General features: G+C 42.2%; 1 protein-coding gene across 8 annotated transcripts in view; it reads right to left on the reverse strand.

The window, feature by feature from the left end:
• The window catches only part of COL8A2 (collagen type VIII alpha 2 chain), a 165,565-nt gene that overhangs the window by 26,068 nt on the left and 124,662 nt on the right, over positions 1–14,835 (reverse strand). The window contains exon 4 of one of the 8 annotated variants that reach the window (XM_087970551.1): positions 7,596–7,703. The exons of the other annotated variants lie outside the window; for them this stretch is intronic. The gene's annotated coding sequence lies outside the window, so the exon portion shown is untranslated. The remainder of the gene's footprint in view (positions 1–7,595; positions 7,704–14,835) is intronic. 8 annotated transcript variants of the gene reach the window in all.

Here is a 14,835-nt window from a genome sequence, read left to right on the forward strand (position 1 = left end):
AAACAATCTTTTCTAAAAACACGAATTCCTTTCCCAACTCCAATAGAGATCAAACTGAGTAGGGCCTCCCCACGGAGGGAACTGCACTGAATCTGGCTTGCTGCTCCACGAAATCCTACTTGTACAAGAACTGGACAAGCTTTTCAAAAACCATCCAGCCTGGCTTTCCAACCTGGCCCACTGCAGTGGAGATGTGGTCCTTCTTCTTTCTTGCACAAAAGAGTTTGCGAGACTTTAAAGAGCTGCATATTCTTTTGCTTTGCAGCACCGCTGCTGGGATCTGTATGGAATTGGGTTTGTCTAGCGTAGCGAAAAGAAGGACCGGGATGACATGATAGCCGTGTTCCAATATCTGAGGGGCTGGACAAAAAAAGAGGTGGTGAGGCCACCTTATTTTTCAAAGCACCAGAAGGCAAGACCAAAAACAATGGATGGAAACTAATGAAGGTGATGCAACCTAGAATTAAGAAATTTCCTAACAGGGACAACAATTAACCAGTGGAACAGCTTGCCTCCTGACGTTGTGGGTCACTGCTTCATCACTGGAGGTTTTTAAGAAGGGACTTCAACAGTAGGAAATAGTATAGGGCAGGGGTGTCAAACTGGATTTCTTTGAGGGTCGGATCAGTATTGTAGCTCTCCTCTGTGGGCCGGCCAGGGAGGGGAGTATGGGACGGATGCCTCCTGCAGCACCCTGCCGGCCAAAATGGGGCATGGAGGGGGGTTTCACGTGAGGTTCCCCCATGCCCCATTTTGTCTGCCAGAGGTACTGTGGGCCAGTCCTTTGCTATTTCCAGGCCAGCCCCCCCCCCCGGCCAGATTTAAGCACCCCGAGGGCTGGATCCGGGCCTCAGGCCTTGAGTTTGACAGCCCTGGTATAAGATCTCCTGCATGAGCAAGGGATTGGAACAGAACAGTTCCAAGGTTCCTTCCAACTTTGGTATTCTGTTCTTCTGGGAAACCACTCTCCCCTCAGCCACCATGGAAGCAGGATGCTGGATTACATAGGCTATTTTTTTATTTTTTTGCCTGATCCAAGAGAGGATTTTTTTTTTAAATTCCCTGAATTGCTTATGACATGATTTCTACTTGGAAGGGTTCAGAGTTTTGAGACAGGCAGGATCAGGAAACAGGCACAGCAAGGACTGCAGGCTTGCTATTGACTATTGTAGGGTATAATTTATTAGATTTTTTTACCTCACCTTCATTACTTTATAAGCCACTCGTGAATATGCATAATACACTTTTATCCTCCTGTTTTCCGCACAACCTGTGAGGCAGGTTGGGCTGAAAGAGTATGACTGGCCCAAAGTCACCCAGCTGGCTTTCTGGCAGGACTAGAATAACAGAAGTGTTATTTATAAGATGTAACAACATCAACGTTCTCTCATATGGTATAACAACAGAAGTGTTATTTTATAAGGCAGGGGGTCTCCAAACTTGGCAACTTTAAGATTTATGGAACTTCAACTCCCAGAATTCCCCAGCTAGGATGCTGTTTAGTTTGCCTGCCAAACCCAAACACGTTGAAATTATTATGGAAAGCCACAAGGTTTTCTGGATCTCTTTCCTGGGGCTACCGGGTTTTGCCTGATGGACCGCTTCCTTCTGTGGGAGCAGTAGTTTCCCATCTGCGGAAATGGGATGCCAAGGCAACCTTGGCAAATAGTCAGATGGGAATCTGGCAACCGACTCGGTCTCTGGGACGCCAAGCCTTAGCTCTGTGGAAGTCCATAAAAGGATTAGATGGAAAGACGAGGTCCGTCTTGAACCCTGGCACTCTTCTGAAGTATCCCAGACCCCAATAAATCCTCTTTAATTGACTCCAAATAAATAAGCTTTGACTTTCATAGGCTAACTTCCTGAGTAGCTTGGACTAGAAACAAGGGCTTTAACCATCTATTCTCTCTCTTCTATGTGTCCATGTGTGTGTGTGTGTGTGTGTGGTGTAAACCTACCCCAATTTAGAAAAGCAAAAGAGGGCAGCTGCCAATAGCAAAACAAACTCTATTTTGGTCATGGAGATAGATAACCAAGGATAAAGTAGAAGGGGTAAAAGAATAAGAACTGGGAGTTCATTAAGGATCATGGAGACCCAGATCCCATAGCCTCATTTCTTTTGTAACTTTCTTTGGTTCAATCAGCTCCAAGGCTAAAGTCTTCAATATAGGGGTGCCTGAAGAGGGGTGCAACGCATAGAATACAGACAATGCTAGAATCACATCTTCAGGGCCACCATTTGGATTTTTTTTTCTAAAAAAACTTATTTTTGTAGAATAAAAGGCAAATAAGAAAGGAAGGGAGGAAATGTGAAAGAAGAATCAAAAGGGAAGGAAGCAAAAGTGAAAGACAGCTATTGATGGGGATTGTAGTCCCTATACCTAGAAGACATAGGGAATGGTGATGGGTGGATGGATAGATGGAAGGATGGACAATGAAAAAGAGAAAAAAAAATCCTAAAGTTAAGAATTACACGAATGACTTCCACCTTCTTTTCGATAAATAATTACAATTTTTCAAACCTTTCTCCCTCTTAGATATTACCTGCCCCTCCAGCCCCTCATTTAATCCACAACTTTCTTGATCCATAAATCATCATTTCATCCCTTTCTTCTTTCAGCAAATGTCTGTATAAAGTTTCCTGTCTTTCAGAAAAGGCTTTGTTGTTGTTCTTTTTTCTTTGATCAAATAGATCAACTTTGCCATTTCTGCAAATTCTGGTATTTTCACCATCCATTTCTCCACCCTGGCAATTTCTTCACCATTTGGACTTTTTTTACAGCACATTCTGGACATTCTGGCTCCAGTGGCTGCGTGAAAAGCCTCCCTGCCTCTTTCAATCTGTCTGAACTAATCCTCTGGCTTACAGATACCAGGTAGTCCTCAACTTATGATCACAGTTGAGCCCAAAATTTCTGTTGCTAAGCACACCAGTTGTTAAATGAATGTTGTCTCATTTTATGACTTTTCTTGCCACAGTTGTTAAGTGAATCCCACAGCTGTTAAATTACTAACTTACTTGTTAAGCGAATCTGGCTTCCTCATTGACTTTACTTGTCAGTTCACAAAAAGAGGATTAGATGACCCTGGGACGTTAATATGAGTTAGTTGCCAAGTGTGATGACCCAAAGGGGCGTGGCACAAAGGCAATACAGTCACATAAGTAGGAAAAGTCCCTTTAATACCTCCAACTTTGCCCCCAATGTCCAGTTACCTTCAGCTGGAGAAAAACTCTCCCAAGAATAGTCTTTAAGTGGAGGAAATTCAGTCCGAAAACAAAGAACATACAAACTGTAAATAAAAATACAAACCACGCTGCAGCAATTAACTGGACAGGGCAGGATAAGGAATTACAGACTTCAAAGGCCAACAAAACACACACAGTTGGAAAGACGCCAGGAACCCAGATAAGCCTCAGCAATAAAAAATAACTCATGATTTGCTTCCCACGAGTTGCTGTGCGCAAACTCCCTTTTTAAACACTGTGTTCCCAGCTATAGCTAATGAACGGAATCAGGGCCCTTTCCTCCCCCGTAAGCCATGCAACTCATGTTGCTCCCTTCTTTGTTCTTCCCTGCGTGCCCTAGGATGAAGGGAGTGGGCCTGGATCTTCCTCTGAATTCCCTCTGCCTTGCTCTACCTCTCCCCTGCTCTGCCCAGCTGGACTTTGCCCTTCCCCAGTTTCTTCCACAGCCACTGGAGCCACACTCCCATTCCCTGTCAGCTGCTCGGCCTCCACCTTGGAATCAGATTCTGACAGGGGCACGACACCAAGTGGCTGAATTTTGATTATGTGACCTTGGGGATGCTGCAAAAGTTGTAAGTGTGAAAATGGGTTATAAGTCTTTTTCAGTGCCATTGTAATTTCAAACAGTCACTAAATGAATTGTTATAAATTGAGGATTACCTGTATGCACATTATTTAAAACTGGGTCACTTTCTCCTATTTTTCCTTTCTGTTAATAATACTGTGTTCTTAAACTTTTTTTTTTAAAAAAAGGTATATTTGAGGAATTATACACCATTCTCTATATCACAACTACTTCCACATGCAGTTTGTAACTGACAAACATTGCAAACAAAAGTGGCCATAATTCATACGTTTATCAATACATTTTCCCAATAGTCATTGGCAGCTCTTTCATAAAATGCTTCACCTGGTTTCTAAATTGACTCATTTTCTTGATATGCATTTAGCCACTAAAAGTGACCTCCAAGGATAGAACTCTCTGCAATGCTGCAATGAAGTGCTTTAATCCTTTTTTTTATAAATCAGATAAGTTCAGTCCTTATGATCCCTTAGCAGTGATTCCATAAATTGACTCATTCTGGTGCTGATTCCTAGGATTTCCTGCCTAATAGAAATTAGCATTGGTTATCTATGATTTCTTTATTATACTCCAATCAACAATCTTGTGTTTACTTTTTTTTAAAGATGAACAAGATGAAACAAGCCCCCCACAGGCTCATATAACAAGACAAACAGCAAACAAGCCTATTTTACTAGTTGCAACTGAAATTTACGCGACTTTGGGGGATACTCTGTTGGCTCTGTGCTGGCTCTAAAGCGGTTTATCTTCAGTCATTAAATGTAATTAAATCATGGTTCTCCTTCTCTCCCCTTCAAAAAGTAAGCATAAAATAAAATTTAATATAGAAACGCACAGCCTCCCTAGCCATACAATAACAATAAAACTATTCTGCTGAAACATAAAGTTGGAATACAAGGGGAGATGTGGAAAATTAAAGAGTGAAGAAAACTGACCAAGGGTCAAACGTCTTGGCAACCTTTCCCTGAAACAATGAAGATTTAAGAGGCTAAAAAGATTGCAGCCAATTTACTACCTTATAACACAGATTCTCTTGTTCTTACAAACTCTCAAAGCTGCCCCAAATCAGGCCTTCAAAGAAAACACACAATGCAATTCTTACCGCAATGGAAAGGATAAATAACACAAAGACACTAATTGGATGTATTCCACAACAGGCTTAACCAGGGAAGCTGTTGCATTCATACATGTCCAAATTTTGATTCAACATGTAAAATTTCTGTATTTGCATGTCTTAGGTCATTTTCACATCACCATTGTTCCCAGTTCCTCTGTTTGTCCCCCAAAACCCTCTGAAAGGACCACGGATCATCTTTACTTCTGCCAACTTTGAAATGCCGAGAAATGCTGAAACTCACATGGACCTTTGGTAGGAATGCAATAAACAAACAAACAAACAAACAAACAAACATCCAATCAGTGTCCTATTTCCTGAACTACTGTAGATCCAGTAGCAACAAAAAAATCTCTCCATTGGCCTTCACAGAAAAAGAAAGAAAACAAACTGATTGGCACCCGCCCATTCCCATGTTTTGTTTGGGTTGGGTATATTGCATTTTCTGTCGACAAAACAAATCCAAGCAGTGGTTATGAGGAAAGGGTCTCTGGCTGCAATGCTGCCTTTGCTTCGGCATTGGAAATTCTCTTGCGGGACTTCCGGTTTGTAAGGCTTCGGCGGTGGCAGGAATCTGCGATCGTGCGCGGTTTCTGCTGTGCTCACCGCTGGAGTGCCCTCGATCCAGCCGGATTTGGGGGCTAATAGTTACCCGTAGAGGTAACTGAAGACAGGGAGAACCAGCAGGGGTCCGGGGAATCGCAACCCCCTCCTCGGCTGGATTAACTCCCTTTTCCGAAGGCAGTGGAGTGGCGGTCAGCAATGGCCGCCACAAAAAGCTTGCATCCAGATAAAAATGTGCAGGAGGAAGCTGAAAAAGTGAAAGTTCTGGCTGACCGGGATAATAAGTAGCATTTAAATACCCTGGAATTTTAATCTCGTCAAAGATACATCGTTCCCAAAGAAGATTGGGAAAAGCGGCGGATGAAAGTTAAAAGGGAAAGTTTGTTTTTTCTCACTCTCCTTCCTTATGGTGATAGCAGATGGAAATAGGAAAAACCCGTTCTGGCACCAGCAGGTAATTAAATTTGAAAGAAAATTCTCTTGCAAGGCACATTGTCTGTTTTGCTAACAAATGTTTTACCCTTTATCTCTCATCAAATGCTGCTTTAGCAGCTCAGATGACAGTGGACAAGGCCCAGGAACAGGCGCTGAAATTCAGAGCTAGGAGAGAAGACACCCACTTCCTACTGATGAGAACGTGTGCAGGAACCAGCTCTGCTAAACTGCAGAGCTTCGAGATCAACTATTATTATTACAGGTAGTCCTCAACTTACAACAGTTCATTTAGTGACCTTTCAAAGTTACAAGGGCACTGAAAAAAAGTGACTTATGGCCATTTTTCACAATGAAGACCTTTGCACCGTCCCCATGATCATGTGATAAAAATTCAGATGCTTGGCAACTATTTCATTCTTATGACTGTTGCTGTGTCCCAAGATCATGTGCTTAGCCTTTTGCAAACTTCTCACTAGCAAAGTCAACGAGGAAGCCTGATTCACTAACCAACCAGGTTACTAACTTATCAACTGCAGTGATTCACTTAACAGCTGTGGCAAAAAAAGGTCGTAAAATGAGGCAAAACTCACTTAACAAATTTATCACTGAACAACAGAAATTTGGGGCTCAATTGTGGTCGTAAGTTGAGGAGTATCTATATTAGCATGTGGTGCTGTTACAGTAGCCACGAGACCACAATGTTATGACAAAGTAGTAGTTTGGCTTGCCAAGGTACTAGCCCTGTTATAGGACCTACTTGCATGCTTCCAAAATGCGTCACACGAGGGCGAGTTGGCTTCAAACCGGATATAAAGTCCAGTGGCTCTTCGTGCTACATCACCCAAGGCCCCCTCCTTTCCTGGAACTGCCTCACAAACAGGCACTGCAACTGGGAAGGTTTGGATCCATCAGAAATTTGACTGCCTGCACAGAGCACCAGCTTGTCTCCTCACCAAAGTGGTACCTATCTATCTACTTGCATGGAACATGATTTCGAACTGTGAGGTGGGCAGAAGTTGAGGCGGGTGATGGGAGCTCACACTGTCATGCAGAGCTAGGGCTGGAACCGCTGGGACTGAGATAATCTCCAGCATCATTAAGCAACTGAGCCACTGCGCCTCTTCCAAATCAACTGGTGCAGAGCCAAAAAAAGAAAAGCCAAACCAAACAAAGAAGCTTCAGTTTTTGATAAGATTTGTCCCAAGTCTGAACTGGCATAAAGAACCGTATCAAATACCCTACAGCTTTGTTTCTGAACCTTGGCAACATTAGTATATGTGGACTTCCAACACCCAGAATTGGGAGTTGTTTGGTGAATTCTGGGACTTGGAGTTCATGTATGTTAAAGTTGCCAAGGTTGAAAAACACCATCTCAGAGCATTTTGTCCCAGAAAGGCTAATGGAGAATGTTTTCCAGGGACACCACCAATGCTCCAAGTTATTCCTTAAGACAGCTATGTCCATATCATTCCTAATGGCTAAAAGTAAAACAATCAAATGTATCAGTTTCTGCAAGAGGAGAGTCATCTTTCTCTTCAAAAAGAACTAAGAACTAAGAGCTAAGCCTCTCTATTTAATATCCATATGCTTGCCACCAAGAAAGGACAAATTATGTTTTCCAGCAAAGAAGCCAAAAGCCTTTTGCATTTTACCTTTCCTTTGCCAATCCCAGTAAATTGGTGCGGACAAAAATTGCTCTTCAGAGAATGAATTCCTGCAGTTCTTCCAAACAGGGCTAGCAATTTAATGATGTTATCCTCCTTAATGATGGAGGGAGAAAGGAGGAGAAACAGAGAATAATTATTAGCAGAAAATAACCAGATCTGAAGCTCCCATAAAATTCTCTTAATTAAAAAGGGCTATTATACAAAAAGACTTGGATGACCACAAGAAAAGGCAGGCATGTGATTAAAGCTCCATCCATTCCCATTAATGTTGCAGGACTTCAGAAAAGGTCAGCTGGATGAAGTATTTTACTTTATTCCACACAACTTCAATCAGTGCAATATCCATCCATTATCCATCCATCCATCCATCCATCCATCCATCCATCCATCCATCCATCCATCGTCTGACTGTATCTGTCTGTCTGTCTGTCTGTCTGTCTGTCTGTCTGTCTGTCTGTCTGTCTGTCTGTCTGTCTGTCTGTCTGTCTATCTATCTATCTATCTATCTATCTATCTATCTATCTATCTATCTATCTATCTATCTATCTATTTACTTTATACAACTTCCATGTCAATCAATCAAATGGGTTTAATTAATTTCTTTCCCAGGGAGTTAACCATTTCTTCCTGCATTCTGGAAGGTTCCTGGAAATAAGATTTGACCTGGCTCTCAGAAGCTACTTCCAACACTCTTGGGGGGCACACAGGTTTGGGGTCCTAACCTGTAGATGCCCAACCTCTCCTTTGACCAAGGATCAGCTCAGCTCAGATGACATTTCCCTGGCAAGCACGTGCAATGAAGATTTACAAGTCCAAGATTTTGCATTTCCTCAAATGTAGCATTTATTCTGCAAGTTGAATTCCCCTCCTCTTCTCGCCACACCAAGTCTCTTTCCCTAGCTTCAGGCATACAGGCTATTTACACAAGTCAAGCTCCCGCGAATGATAACACTGATCCCTCCTGATGATTCTCAATGGACAAGGAAATTGAAGGAAATTCCATCATCCCCCTCCCCGCCCCCGGAAAAATAGCTTGGAAGAGAAAGTGTGGTTTTTATTTTTTTGTCTTCCTGTTTATCAAGGCACAAAGAAACTCAACTTCCTAAACAATCCTGAGCCTCGTCTTTCACTCACCTGCCTGTCTTTGAAATGGCTGTTTCTTCAAGTTCAGTGCGCCTTCCACTTTTCTTCCCGAAACTCCTGAGCTCACCCTGAACTCTCTCATTGTGTTTTGCCAAAGTGTGACGTACACACCCACCTACATATTCCCTCTAAACATCCACGGGACCCATCCCAAGACAAAGGGATCAATTTATTCCTTTCACGAAGTTCTCTATAAGCAAATGAACCGCACACTTCACCTTTTTCGTTTTGCCATATGAACTGTGGCAGATTCACGATTTTTCATCTCATCCTGAAATGAATTTCCTTCATGTGCTCTGCATGTCGAGCCAGCAAGAACCAATCACCAGGCTGGAGCAAGGACGGCAGTTGGAAAGCTATGAATGAAGTGTCTACTCTCTGAATACACAATTTTCTTGCCAGTACACAAAAACTAGTTGTAAACTTTTTAATCACAGTCAAAGAGCTGTATACAGAAGCGCAGAAAAGCCAAAACAGGATATTAGTCACAGAAAGAAGTCACTTTCAATCATGTTTTCTTTTTATTAAAGGAAGGTGCAAGCTTCTAGTCCTTGTGGGTGCAGAAAGATCCTTTCACGATTGTGATGACAGCTGGTAGAAGAGATAAAGCATTGCATATTCATATTTAACCAAGCATTTATCTTGGATAAAATTCTCCAGTTATAAATATATTATTTTTTGAAGTCAAGCTTCTGAAAGGAGACAGGGATTGCATTGCAGAGTACTGAATAAACTAGTACAAATGTGATTTAATTCCATAGGCATTCACATTCAACTGTTCATTCAATAGTATTAATACTAAATGCAGTTCACTTATTCACCCTCCAGTCACAAATCCAATCATTCCCCCCTCCCCCAACCTGCTAATGAAAAGTATAATTTTGTAATAATTTTTGGAGATCTCAGGGGTCTGGCCCAAGATTTTGGAAAGCTACCTGCCATTCCTGAGCAGGGTGCTTCAGCTTAAAAAGAAAAAAACAACTCCAATGGGTATTTGATCCTATTGGGGAAAATATTATAGAGTCCTGCAGTCAGGTCAGTATCTGGGATAAGTGTATATTCAGCACATTTCAGTAAGAAAAATGACTGAATTTTGGGTGATCAGCAAGGGACCCAAATTTATGTCGCCCCACATTCCATGGTCACATGACTGTGATTTACAATTTTTTGGGGGGAAACCAGCATTTGTCCAGTTTCCAGCAAAAATAAATAAAAAAATCCCATAGCAAACAATGGGTTCACTTAATGTCCATGGCATTTGCTTGCGCATAGCATTCATTTAATGAGCACCGCAAAAAAGTCATAAAATCAGTCTTGGTCATGTGTTGACTGGATTAACGACAACGTACGATCACGATTGTCTGCTTGATTATGGTCATAAGCTCTCTAGGAGATTCTTCCAGGAACTGTGACTGCTTCTGCCTCTACTGCAAGTTGCATGAGGTGTGTCTATAGTGGTGCCTGGGCCTGGTTCTGACTTCCACATACACACACACAAGTATTTCACGGAGCAACAATAAAGCAACTTTGAGCAACTTTGAGGGAAAAGGAAAAATGGTCAAAATACAGAGTAGAAGCCAGCAGGAGGAATGATCTTTAACTATTGCTACAACACGTCACCAACTGCCATCTCTCTGCCTTATATGCCTGGCCTAAGAGAGGAGATGTACTTCACTGCAGGTAGTCTTTGACCTACAATCACAACTGATCCCAGGGTTTATGTTGCTAAGTGAGTTTTGCCCCGTTTTATGACTTTTCTTGCCACGTTTGTTAAGCGAATTACTGCAGTTGTTAAATTGGTAACATGGTTGTTAAGTGAATTTGCATCTCCCCCATTGACTTTGCTTGTCAGAAGGTTGCAACTGTCATAAGTATGAACCAAGCATCTGAATGTAAATCATGTGACCATGGGGATAGGGCAACGGTCGTAAGTGTGAAAAATGCTCACTTTTTTTCAGTGACGTTGTAACTTCAAATGGTCACTAAATGAACAGTTGTAATTTGAGGACTGCCTGTACACCCAAAGTACTCCGTTGCTAGCAGTCTTTAAAACATAGGCTGGCTGGTAATCGATTTTGCACTGACTGGACCAGGTGACCTCTAAGACCCCTCCTCCAATTCTATGGCTCTGTAAGAAGCAGGAGTAGCAGTTATCTGGGACTGTGTTTGTGTGTGTGTGAACTCAGATCCACCGTGGGTCATTTTTCTTGAACCGTGGGGTTCAAGGGATGCCCACACCAGGCAAGAAAGGCAGCCTGGCCTTCAGCACCTTGGATAGCTCCAAATAGAACAAACCCTCCAATGCAACTGAACCTTTTACCTTCTTTGGGCCAGGTTTTCTATTCTTTGACTCCACCCCCTTCAAAGAGAGTCTTACAGGTAAACCTCGATTTACAACGGGTTGCTTAGTTATTGTTGCAAGTTATGGTGGATCTCCCAAAAGGTATTTGTGACCTTGTTCCAAAGTGCCAATGGCTGCCCCCCTCCCCCACATCCACGTGGCTGCATTTTGGACGCTCAGCAACTAACCCCCATTTATGGCCATTTGCAGCATCCCACAGTCCCATGACTTATGTTTTTGCTGAAAATTGGCGCTTCCAATTTTTGGCAAAAACAGCCCATGGCACACAATGGGTTTGCCTAACAACTGTGGATTCCTGTAATGATTGTGGCGATTCACTTAATGACTGTTGCAAAAAAAAGGTCATAAAATCAGCTCAGTCACATGATGACCCCCCTCTTCAACCATCATGACTTACAATCATAACAGGCAGGTCCAAGTTGAGGACAACCTATACATTACCAGTTAACTCAGTTTAAAGTTTCAGTTTCAGCACAGATAAGTGCAGGTTGAAAGAATACCGTGGTCATTCTCACAAAATGGATGCCATGAAGGGAGGGGGCTTGCCTGTTTGCAAACAGTGGCCAATCACAAAACCACAATTGCCCGGACACAAACTGTTGAGTTGATTCCTCTTCCATGGACATTCTCCACTGCCTGAGCTTCTCTTTTTTTGGGTAGGTAGTTACACTTCCAAACAGAACTCCAGAAGCCTTCATTTTTATTTTTCAAGGTTGCAAGCTCCTGTTCCTTGCCCCAGCTCCTGCCCACGTAACAGTTTGAAAGCATATAAATGTGAATAGATAAATAGGTACCACTTTGATGGGAAGGTAACGGCGTTCCGTTCACCTTTGGCCATGCTGGCCACATGACCACAGAAAATGTCTTCAGACAACATTGGTTCCCTTGGCCAAGAAACAATGAGCATCATGCTCTAGAGTCAGACACAACTGGACAGGGAAACCATTTACCTTTTACCTTAAATTAAAAATACGTCATGCTATTTGTTCTAGTCATACATTCAGGTACCAGATGAACCCAGGTTAAGTCAAAACACAAGTGGCAAGGTCTCATTTCTTACTGTAATTTTATTAAAATTCAAAAACATGAATAAAATATTAGCAAGAAAAGAAAGTTGAAAACAAAGAACCAGACAAAAAACAAAGATAAAAATGTAAAGAAAAGAATGGAAAAAAATAAAGAAATAAAGGAAAAGAATGGCTTCCAATTTTCTTCGGGACAGATATAGATAAAAAACACAACCAACTCTTACTCTGAAATTAATCATAGTCTACTTTACTTCTCTAATCCCATATAATTCTATTCATCAAATCCCAGAATCAAAATTTCATTTCTCTCAGGATCTCACAAAAAGTCCAAAAATGGATTCTATGTAGAAATAAAATAAAATAAAATAAACCTCTTTAATCAAAGCCGTCAATTTTGCCAACTCAGCCAAATGGCATGATCTCACAATGCTCCATGTTTTCTGCTGCTCCTGAAGCAAAATGGAGGCATGGAGAAACACCAAACGCAACAAGATCATATCACAGGTCTCTTTTCATTCGGAAGGGAAGGAGACGGTATAGGAAAAGCAAGTATCTTTGTGTCTCTTGACTGTTGCTTCCCATCATGCATGACCATTCTTCATCACTGTCAAGGTAACAAAAAAGCCCTTGTTTTGTGTAATTTTTCTTGCTCTTATTTTGATCCCTGCTACTGTCTTGTGATGTCATTCTTAAGCTGAGAAAGAGAAATCTGACTGAGAGCCAGCTAGTTTTCTCCATGGTTGAGCATGAAAGCACGCAACTCTGATCCATCCGTGACCTTGTACCTGGAAAATTGCACTCACCTGAAACCATTTGCCCTGGAGGAAGATACTCCTAGCTGCAGTTCCCAAGACTCAGAACAAAGAGGGATGCCAACCAGCAACTCTGTCTTGAGCTTAGCCTGATTGAAAACTGGCTGGGTTCCAAGCTTGTGAGATGCACAAGGAGCATTGCTACTTCTACCACTTAACAACATGGCAAACCACAGCCCCGGCTCTTCCAAGTTTATCAATCAAACTAGATATAAGTTTGGTTGAACAGGGGTCTTTTAAATAGTCTGGTTGTTGGAGGTGGAACTTATCTGGGACTCCTGATGAATATTCAAAGATAGAATCACAGAGTTGGAAGAGACTCTAGAGGTCATCAACCCAGTCCCTTGCTCTATTCTGCACTCTTTCTAGACCCTCAACATCTTTTTATAACATGTTAACCAAAACTGGATGCATCATTCGAAGAAAGTAATACATTTAAAAGATGTTTTCCCTTTCTCAAATTGAAAACAAGGCACAAAATATAGTGCAATGTGTCTAAATGGCACAGGCTGGATAATTTTGGTTTAAAATGTATTGTCCTTTTCAGACAATGGGCTGGATTCAAAGTTTGTCAAAGTTGTGCCACTAAAACCAGTGAGATCTGTTGGATTCAGCCCTGTTGATGTCAATGTGACAAATCTATTTCAAGGGCTATCCTAAATACAGTCAAGTCAGCTTCCAACCCCTGACTTTAGAAAGCAAACAGCAGATATGAAGGTGCTCAGCAGTGCTGAAGCACAGTGGAGCTTCTATAACAAGAAACTAACTATAAAATACCTCCAAAGAGCTATGTCTTTCATGCAAAAAAAAAGACAAATAGGCAGCTTTGGTAATTGGCTTGGTAGTTTCCTAGAGACCTTTGTGTGGCATGGGTGTAGGTCACAAAGGTAGAGGAGCAGGTGACCTTGGACAGGTGGAGAAGGGAGATGAGTCACCTCTTTGGAAAATCTCCTGGCTTTGTGACTTCATCCTTGCAGGCTAAAGTGTCAGTTACTGTCAGTTATCAGTTACCACAGCAAAGATGCCTTGCTGGAGGTAAGCTGCTTTCCCGTGGGGCTCCTGGATTCCCTCTTTTTATAGCCAACTGTTAGAGGGATAAGTGAGAGTTTGAGTTTGGGTTAGGGTTAGGATGGGGGTGAGATGATTAGAGTAAGAGTGAGGATGAAAGGGTGAGGGTTGGGGACAGGCTGAGAGGGAGGGTGAGGTTGAGAGGGTTAGGACAGGGGGAGGGGGCAGGAAGGGGGAGGGGCATGGGGAATGGGGAATGGGAGGAAGACTGTCTACTATTGACCTCACCCCTTTCCTAAGAGGTCTGTAGGGGGCGTGCATAAGCGCACCAACGTGCCTACCGTCCCTGTCCTATTGTTTCATTTTTAATTTTTCTTATATGTATCCATTTCATGTATCCATAGCTATGTTTATACTTATACCTGTTGTCTTATAATTGCTCGACAAAATAAATAAATAGATAGATAGATAGATAGATAGATAGATAGATAGATAGATAGATAGATAGATAGATAGAAGACAAAAAGGGGAGGGGGGCAGAGAAGGAAGATACTTGTTGGGTTTTATACCAAGATACACCTTTCTGCCATGATGGTTCAGATCAACACCATCTTTTCAGTGGGCATACTATATCTGAAGGCTGCCTGCAAGGCTTACCAAGGTAATTATTTGGAGCATGGTTCCCTGGATCAGCTAGGAAGAACATCAGCTCGCTGTGTTCTTCCAGGACTTAATACACCTGCCGCAGTCACCAGAAGGAGAATTCTGTTCATTTTACATTCCTGGAGGTGTGAAAAATGGTCTCCTTCAATTATCTCCTTTCCAAAAGGGGACCATTTATTCAGCCCCCTCCCCCCCTCCCCGGGAAGTTA

The sequence above is a fragment of the Notechis scutatus genome, chromosome 8 (assembly GCF_049901735.1).
Source record: "Notechis scutatus isolate UNSWTSFEM ecotype Mainland chromosome 8, rNotScu1.2, whole genome shotgun sequence".
NCBI lineage: Eukaryota > Metazoa > Chordata > Lepidosauria > Squamata > Elapidae > Notechis > Notechis scutatus.